The sequence below is a fragment of the Nelumbo nucifera genome, chromosome 1 (assembly GCF_055504915.1).
Source record: "Nelumbo nucifera cultivar China Antique chromosome 1, China Antique-T2T, whole genome shotgun sequence".
NCBI lineage: Eukaryota > Viridiplantae > Streptophyta > Magnoliopsida > Proteales > Nelumbonaceae > Nelumbo > Nelumbo nucifera.
In genome coordinates this window covers 109,562,947-109,573,307 of record NC_142649.1, presented here as the reverse complement: position 1 = coordinate 109,573,307, position 10,361 = coordinate 109,562,947, and the positions used below count along the sequence as shown (strand labels likewise).

Here is a 10,361-nt window from a genome sequence, read left to right as displayed (position 1 = left end):
TATGGAGTCACTAACAATTCTAAAACGTTTTTACCGATTTTAATTCCGGGAGATCCATCACTCCCCATTATGGATTTCTGATGGGTGGTGACTCCATAACTTCAGCCATGAAGTGAACAGTCGGCGGAGGTATTTTCCCGACGTTAACATCAGCGAACTGGAGATTTTGTGAGCTAGAAAGCAAGAGAGTTGTGAATGTTAAATCGTGGGTACCTTGTGAGGCTGGAGGCGAGGTCTTTATATAGGCGAGCTGCTATGGACCTCACGATGCGTGTCCAAGATCTTCAGCCCGTTTGGTCTGGAGTTGGTTTTGCACCTGAAGACGGACTGATTTTGTGTAAGCTGATAAGGCTTATCTAGATCCATCCGAATCAGGAGGGGAGAAGATAAACTTCATTGACATGGTGTCGTGATCCCGAGGAGAACAGAGATAGTTGGCTTGTTCCTGGATAGAGGTTTCATGGAACCTCGACAGATTAGTCCATATAGCTGAGCTATTTGAGCCTCAATCTAGCTAGGTGACCCGAGGTGCGCGAGGTGGCTTGGATAGCAGAGATCACCGAGGTTGCTGAGGTGTCAACTGATCGCTCTGTCACTCCACGTGTCGTCACATCATTTGACGGGCCAAATTACCCCTCATCAATTATGAATTTATGATGTGAAAGAAATGCTAGGATATGATTTGATAATTTGATAAATTTTAAATTATTGAGGTTATTAATAGTTAAAAAATAATAATAGTAATTTTTAACATGATTTTACAATTATTATAAAAAACTATTGAAAAATATTGATAATTCAATAATAATTATTAATAATTATTTTGTTATTCAAAATTTGATAATTTCAGTAATTGTTATTATCAATTTATTAGTCATTCTTAAGAATAATTATCTACAATTTTGAAAATTAATAACCTCAATAATTTTGAAATTACCAATAATTTCAAATTTATAAAATTATCAAATTATTGGGTAACAAAATTACTGTAAATACTCAAATTTCCATAATTATAAAATTTCTGAAATAACAAATTATTGAATAAAAAAATAATTTTAGAAAAACTATTAAATAACAAAAGTTATTTTAATAATTACTGTTATTATTTTTGAATTATCAATAATTTCCAATAAAATTGAAATTATCAATAATTTCTATAGGACAATTATAATTCTTATTATTATGTAACTATCATATTTGAAATTATTGTATTTATTATTATTATTATTATTATTATTATCATTATTATTATTATCATCATCATCATCATCATTATTATTATTATTGTTATTATTATTATTATTATTATTATTATTATTATTATTATTATTATTATTATTATTATTATTATTATTATTATTATTATTATTATTATCATTGTTGTTGTTATTATTATTTAATAATAGTTATTATTATTCAATAATTCTTGTTATTATTATTGATTTTCTCATAATTACCCTTAATGAAAATAGATAAAAATAAAAAATTGAAAATAATACAATGATGATTTTAGTTTTAAAACTAGTGTTATTATCAATTAATTATCAATAATTTTCATTTTTAATAAAAAAATTACTGAAATTAGCATAATTATAAAATTATGAAATTATTGAATAAGAAATAGTTATCAACAATTGTTTTGAATAACAAATTTTAAATAATTTTCAGTTATTTCTAATAATAAAACTATTGAAAATTACTTTAAATAATAATAATTATTGGAATTAGCATAAATATAAATTACCAAATTATTAGATAACAAAATAATGGTTTTCGTATGGCATTTCTAGGGTGTTAGTAAGGATTTTCAATTTTTGTACTGTTTTAGGAGGCATAGGAGGATGGTGTTTTGTTCAAAACACGAGTTAGATATCACGATTGGGGATTATGATATGTTGATTCAATGACAGACTTCAAGTTATTGGCACACGCATGGTAGAACAAAAAGATGCTCTAGCAAATCTTCAATTTCAAGCCAATTTAGCTCAAAATGTCCTAAGAATAGATTCAGTTGACGGTAACACTTCATAAACCCTAAACTTATAACTTTTACTTGTTCTTTGCACCAATCTTTATTATTTTTAGTAGTTGATGAGCTTTAAAATTGATTGTATTGGGTTATTGTTTGCTATGAGCATTCAATCATTTTTTTTTTCATCTAACCATGTAAAGTATATCGAATTATGAGTAAATCAAATTGGTTCAATTTAACTTGGTCCCCACCCTGATGATTAGCTTATAATCTTAAATTATTTGATTATATGCTAAAGTGGGTTTATAAATTGATAAAGACTTGAGTCATTATTATTTTTATGTATTATTTTTCATACTTCAAATATATTCTTTTAGCAATAATAACGAGATTTACAGCCTACATGACAATATTGGGTCACCGATGCGCACAGCCCACCCGACTCACGACCTTTGTTTGTTCATCATGAAACCCTTATAGCATAACAGGACAAAATATAGATGGGCTTTTTTTATTTGGGTTCATTACTAGAGAGAGTAGAGACCATCGGAGCCAATCCACTTCCATTTGTGCCTTTGTCTGCTATCGTGGTGGAACCCATATTTATTCTTGCCCATGAGTTGGAAGGCATTAAACAGAGGCTGGTGGAAGCCCACTTCAGAGGTCTGACCTCCCTTGTTTTCAAATCTGTATCAGGTATTAACAGAATGGCCACTTGGTTTGAAGCATTCCCATAAATCCTTTTTTCTCTCTGGCCTTCTAGGAAATCCGAGTCCCACCCATTGTAATTGGGTCGACCCTCCATTGGGCGGTCCCTCGTCTTCCATGGAGATAAAAACCATGTGGGAAGTATAAATAGAAAAGCTCTATCAATAGCTCTTTCCTCCCTCAATCCTCACCTTGAAAAAGCATAGTTCGAAACCAAAGGTCACGATCCCCACTTGAATTTAAAGATCCCTTTGTTTCTGGTGATCCTCCTTTACCTTATCATGTACAAGGGAATATACCACGTGCTGGAAGCACGTGCGCACAAAAGGGAAGGATGTGGGAATTCTTGTTTTTCTCAGGCCAAGATTGTTAAGTCAATAAGTCGAACGCCTCCTGATATAAAATCTGGACCGAAGCCATGTGCGTCATGTCCTCCATTTGGGATGCCGCGTACGTGATCCCCTCAGCCCCTCGCCTTGCTTTTTCCTCTTGACTTTTGTGCCCACCGAAAACGTCTCCCTCGTCCTCGAATGGACCTCTCTACGGCTCTACCTCCTCTCTCATCTAATTCCCTGTGCTCACGTTGCCATGTGTATATTTGGTCGTGATTTTAGAATTTACACGCTTATACTTAGCAACATTTTAAAAAACGGCCCAAAAATGGAACCATTCTCACCACTGGTTTTCGGGTTGATGGCTCGATCGTCCGGTTCGAATGGACGGTTCGCTTTATCAGTAAAATTAAAAAAATTAAAAAATAATTAAAAATGGTCAAAATCGTTGAACAGGTCGATGGATCGACGGTTTGACCTCCCAAGTCAACGGTTTGTTGACTTTTTCAATGGTTTTTTATCAGATTCTGGGTTTGGGGTAAAACGGAACCAGTTGCCTGGACGGTTCCTGAGCTGAACGGTCCGACTGTCCAAATCAACAGCAGTTCAAAAACGTTGATACTTAGGATGTTTGGTGTTGGATTCAAGCCATTCCATTGGAAACTAATGGTAATTTTTTGTCAAATTCTGCCTATAGATTGAAATGTGGTATTATTTCAAAACCAATAAATAGTTTTAATTGGAATAAGAACATTTGGAAGCTAAAGTGTCTACCAAAACTTCAAGTGTCTATGTTCCTATTGTTGAACAATTGACTTCCCTGTAAGTCTCTTCTTAGACGCAAGGATTTCAATATTAGATGGTGGATGTGATGTTAGTGGTGAAGATGAGGATGTGAATTATATTTTTAGAAAATGTTTTATTGCAAAGAATTGTTGGGGGATTATTCTCCCAACTATTCAAGGGCTTGAAGATCAAGACAGGTCCATAAAAGATTAGTGGTTGGACCTTTCAAAGAGTTTGTTGCTCGAGAATGAATGACAAAAGGAAAAATGTGTATTCCTGTTATGGCATTGTGGAAGATTAGAAATTTAAGGGTTTTTAAGAATCTTTCGATTCTTTAATATAAGGTCATTGATAATGTCCTTGACTCAATTATGGAATTTCAAGAGTGCAAAAACTAGTCTAATGATGAAAGTTTAACCAAAGATTGTAGCTATATAAGTTGGGAGCCCCTTGATTTGGGAGTGATTAAAATTAAGTTTGATGCTTCTTAGATGGAGGATGGTATGTACACCATTGCGGCTCTTGCTAAGAATCACTTGAGTGCAGTTTTAGATATTAAAACTTATAAATTGGATTTTACCTCCATTAATAGGGCGGAAGCTTGGGCTACTTGGGAAGCCCATAATTTGGCCTTAAATTTCAAAAACTTTCCTCTCATAATTGAGGGTGATTCCAAGATAGTGATATCTTTAACAAGTTAAATCTGTGTACATGAAACCTGAGGAGTGTCATTCAAGACTGTTGGGAGCTCAAGGAAAGATGCAAGAAAGGGATCATCTACAAACATGTATTTCGTAACAAAAAACAGACTGCAGATTAGCTGGCTCACCATGTTCATGAAGCCCAATTGTCGAGTGATAACTGTATCTCTCTGAACCTTTATAAGCTATTTTGGCCTTTTGCGTTTATTTGCTACGGTGATTTGTGGGATGTGCTACCCCCTTTTGTATCCTACGTTTGTTAAAAATAAAATAAAATAAAATAAAAAACAAAAAAGCCATTGCATTGAAATATTCTACTTTCTCAAAGCTACATCCATGACAATTTGTCCAATCAATCTACGAGCCCTCCGAATAAATAAATAAAACCTTTTGCTTTATAGCTAATATGATATTATTATGTGTTAAACAAACCCGATTGAACCATTAAAAAACCCAAAATAAATTCTTTCCAAGGTCATTCGAACTCCCTCCCCAATTCGAGACTCTCTTTCCTCCGAGCCCTAACTCAAACATTCCACTGGCCACTCACCACACCGGCGTTCGTGACCGTGGAATGGCAGGAAGCATTCTGGCAGGTACTCTGCAATTTTTCTGTGGGTTTCATTATTCGCATTCCTCTTCTTCTTCTTCTTCCAAACCTAACGTTATTTTTGTTTTTCTATTTTCAACAGATCGAACAACCCTTAACAGTTCATACCGGTGGTTAGCATTCATCGGAACAAAGGTAATCTTGTGCTTCTTGCAGTCACAGGAGATGGAAATTGTTTTCGAAGCAACAAAATACCTGCGTAGCTTTCCTCAGTTATGAACTAATCCCTGTGTTTATAGCGTGGGAACTTGAGAAACCACCATTGCAAGAACACGAGATTATCGCTGGCTTGAGAAAGCAAATGCAAAAAAAAGTTTCAGAGCACCGAAGAATTTACTACTTGCACATAACCCATGCCTTTGAATCAACATAGTAGCTAATCTAGATTAGGAAAATTCTTTTTTTTGTCCCCGTGTTTTCTAGAAATTACTGAAATTTCTAAGACATGCCTGTTATCTTATCATCGACAGCGACATAGGAGGTATCAATTGAAAAAGAGAACCCACCTCCTACAGGTGCCTCTAAGTATATGTGGTTATGGTGCTTTTATTTTTTGTTTGAAATCATTGCTGTCAGATACAACGTTTTCGTATTGATACCCATTATCCAGTACCACATCGCTGCCCTATTCGCAACAATGAGCTACAGCTTTAGGAAATGCTAAATTTGATATTGTTCTAAGTAATGGCTTTCAGATTTCTGAGACATAGCTTGGAGCACCATTTTTATGGAAAAATGGTTCCAAACAACTATGTGATGCCGTTGCTCTAAGAAATGGCAACGATGCCAAACAACTGCTAAGTATAGCATATTTGCTTTCTGCAAAACAGAGAAATATACAAAAGAAAAAAAAAATAGTCGGGTGATGCAATTCATCTATACCCAGAAAACCCATATGAGAGAATGAGATGGAATTGCAGACCTCCGTTTAACCAGAGAACAAGGGGCTTGGAAGACGGATCTATTTCTGCTTCAACAAAGTAGTAGAATAGAGCTCTATTTCTTTTTGTCCACGGTAGCAAAACTTGAGAACTGCTGAAAACTGACTTGGGGTTGGCCGGCTAACGTAGTAATTTTATTAGAAATAGACAGAGAGGCTGCAATCTCCAAGAAAAGGAACAGCTGAAATAGAGTTGTAAGAGCGGCAATGGCATTACACCGGATGCTAATGCCGGACGTCGGTCGTTGTGGTCATTGGTGGCCTAGTCACTGGATGCCAAGTTCGGATGAAAGACGGTGGAAGGGGAGTTCAAATGACGGATCAACTTTTTGTATTTTAGTGGCCGATTCGACTAGTTGGCGTTAGTACAGAACCAACTAGCCACCCATAAACGTAAACGTAAACCAAATGCCCTTATAGTGTGTATCTTGTTCCATGGGCGCTTCGTGATAGTTTATCAAAGTGTCATTAAATTAATATTTTTTTTATTATATTTATTCGCATACAGTATACATTGATATTTATAAAAGTGGGTTTTAATTTATATATGCATCAATCATTTGAGAAGCTTCTTTTTAACACTTCCCGTAACGATTGAACGTTTATTTACTATTCCACTGATGTAGTGCCTAATGGCACCTAATTGCTCATAAATAATCTATCAATTATTTTTCTCCATTTTGAAAATAAATAAGTACATATGTGTATTTAATAAACAAAAGTTATACCAAATACATGCTTAAACTCCACTATATTGCATAAGAGAAGCCTAACTGGGCCATCAGTCTGATGCCAAAACAAGAGCTCTCTTAGGAGGGCTGCAAGCAGCACAATCATATGGTATTACCCATCTTTTGGTATACTCAGATGGCACAGCCTTAATGGAATTTACTACCACAGATAAACCAATCCAATGGTCTGACCATCTCCACCAAAGCTACTTACAAAGACAAGTTATTAAGTTTGTACATATGAATAGAAACAACAATCAAGTTGTTCATCTTTTTGCTTACTTTCATGTAAGGGCCGCATATCACTGCACTACAATGTAGCTAACTCCCCCATGTAAGACATATATAACTAATTCAAGGCTGTTTTTTTATTAAAAAAAAAAAAAAAAAAATCTCCGCTATCGCTACGCAGCTGACTGGTGAATATCACTCACTCAGGCTTCGCTTGGCTCTCAATTTTGACAAGTCTTTAATGAGATTGAGGTCCACGTAACTAGTCACCTGCCTTATTTTCAAAAGTAAAGAGCGACCATTAATTGAATGGAATCCAACTAAGATAATGGATCTGTTTATTAAAGGTTATGATATTTGGCATTTGCCAAGCAGCAGAGAAATTCCACTTAATCTAACCATCATGCCTTCTTCATCCAGTAGATATGATGCGCCAGCTGGCTTACCTGTACAACATGCTCAATTAGAAGTCCACATCAGTTGTAGTGACCACTAGAGATATTGCTGTAGCGGTCCAATTGTATTTTGTATATAAATATTGCTTTATTTGCTTTTATCATTTTGGCTTCGTTGGTCAATTGATAAATCGGGGAGGGGAAAGTTGGTATATGAAAAAAGTTGACCAATTTTCATGTATTCAATTAGAAAACTCTGTAGGTTTCATAGTAAATTCTCCCCCTGATAAATTTTTTAGGACACATTTGAATCCGAATTGAAATCAGCTGGGATGGGAGTTCATTCCTACGGGTGGGGGTGTAGGAAAGGACATTCTCTTAAATTGGAGAATGTCATTTCATGATAAATGAGAATGGATTCCATCCGACCAAATAATTGAAATTGCGATGGCCTATTTCAATTCTAAACCCCTATTTTTGTAAACCAAATGATCCCTTAATCATTTAGGACAAATTTATCCCTCTACCAAGTAGATAAGTTAATTTTCTATATAGGGAAGGAAATTAAAAGATGCCAAAATTAATTACTAAGATGCCTCTGAAAAAATAAGTGAATAAGTGATCGGCACAAGGGTAAGCATGTAAATATGGAAAAATTTAATGATAAAAGAATCCGGGTAAGTGTATTTTACTCGGGAAAATGTCATTTAAATACACTTACCCAAAATAAGTAACTTACCAATAAACAAATAAGACCTTTATATCTTAAACTTAATTCTATCACAAATTTTCATGTTTATGGATATGAAATTGAACAAAACTGAATAATGTAGTGTTTATGTAACCAATGTTTTAAAAACTGACCTAAAATTGAAACCGTTTTGGCCATTGGTTTCTAGGTCAGTGGTTCGATCATCTGATTCAAATGGATGATCCATTCCAATATATATATTATATTTTGCCACAAAACAAGTTAAGGGTGAAACGAAACTAATTGCCTGGAAGGTTCTTGGGCCGAATGGTCTAATCATCCAAGTCAACAATGGTTCAAAAATACTATATAACATGATGCTTCTCAATTCGAGATGGTGCACGAACTAAGGAGAGCAACCAAATAATCCTTGCTGGCAGGGCGGGGCCGAGCTACAAGGACGAGGCCGCGCTTCAAGACCTGCGATCAAGAAAGGAGAAGTCAGAGGCCCGAGGAGTTATCCCCGAGTAAGTACTCCGACGCTCAAGTCAGTAGGATGTGGTAGATGGTCGGGCCAAGCTATAAGGATGCTGGTTCGAGCTAAGTGACAGTACGGGTGTCAGAAGTTGGATCCCTTACCTTGAGCATGTAGTACATTTTTATAGCCGAAAATCCGTGTCCTGGTCGGATTGGGATTCTTGGGTTGTCGGGATGAGCGGTATTCAGGATAGTGTCTCCTTCTCCAACGGAGTCGTCTTCCTTACTCCTCTTTATCCATAGTCATGCTCATCCATGTGATGTATGGCTGAAGTGGCTGAAAGGATAGGATGGGGGGTTACAATAATAGCGTAGCTCAACTGAGCTATGCTGATGTGGCCGAGCTAAGCCGACGTAGCCGAGAGATGACTGGGCAGCCACGTATCTCTCAGGACCAGCTCAGCCATAACTGAACATAACTAATCCCATATAATTTGGGCAAGACTTAGATGATGATTATAAATGCTTATCCAAAATAGATCTATAAATATATGGTGTACTTCATGATCCTTCTTGCTCAAAAATATGTCGTATTAAGGCTGGATATTTTATTTTCAAACTGACGTTCATAAGAGTGCTCGACACTTCATGGAATGAGCAAAGATAAGCTCTTCATGCATAGTTGTTGAAATTTTGTTTGAGGATTTGGTTATGGAATCTTGATCCTTTTTCTCTGTGCTGTACATGAACATACACAATTCGTAGAATGAATTGAAATAGTGCCCGTATATCATATATAGGAACAATCAATTGCTATGTTGCTCAGCTCAGAGAATCTAGACCAACTATCATTCTTGAGTCTTGCCTAAGTATGCACAAAGATTAAAAGAAAAGGAAAAAAATAATAATTACATGACTTTTAATGATAAGATCTTTAAGTTATTCTTAGACCTCTTACATTAACTCCCTTGGGGCCAAAAATATTCAGGTTATTAAATTATAGGATAAATTGTAAGTTAGTATCATGTATTTTGGGCATAATTTTACTTTGGTACCTTAATTTTAAAATGCGCCAGTCTACATGAACTTTTAAAATGTCCTAATTTACTTCCTGCCATTAGTAGTCTGTCAATTATCTTTATCACGTGATGACATGTGTTATTTAAAGTTTTTGAAAATGTCAAAATTATCCTTCGAAATAACATACTGTTATCATTTTCTTCCTCAAGAATCAAGATTGAACTAAAGCAATGATGAACAATCGGAATGACATTTGGATGATTGATAAAGAAAATTAGATGATATTGGAAGGGCATTTGCATCTTTTCACATGACACTTAATGGTGGTTAATGTTTTGGACTAAATTGGAACGTTTTGGGAGTTCAAATACTAGATTGGCACATTTTGAAATTCGGGTACCAAAGTGAGACTAGGCCCAAAGTATAGGGTACTAATATGCAATTTACCCTAAATTATATTATCATCCAGTCATCTTGATTTCAGTCTAGCTGATAATCTAGACTTGTACAGGTGGCAACTCAAAGGAACCTCTTATCCCTTGTGACAAAAGTCCCTTAAATGTAACGTTGCACAATATGTATGGTATCAATTTTCCCCATGGTTTATTAACTAATAACTTTAAGGATCTGTTTGGTTCACGGAAACAGGGATTTAGAAATTGTTTCCAATCATTTGATTGAGTGGAACTGGAATCTGATTTATATTTTCTACTGGAATGACACTTTTCCATTTGAGGGGAATGGTCATTCCCTCCCCTCCTCATTGG

General features: G+C 35.4%; 1 long non-coding RNA gene across 1 annotated transcript; it reads left to right on the top strand.

Annotated features, from left to right (window-relative positions):
* The first annotated feature begins 4,954 nt into the window (after positions 1-4,954).
* LOC104605899 (uncharacterized) lies at positions 4,955-6,549 on the top strand. The gene is made up of 2 exons (XR_736710.3): positions 4,955-5,095; positions 5,192-6,549. It is a non-coding gene; the product is annotated as an uncharacterized LOC104605899 (long non-coding RNA).
* Positions 6,550-10,361: the final 3,812 nt, after the last annotated feature.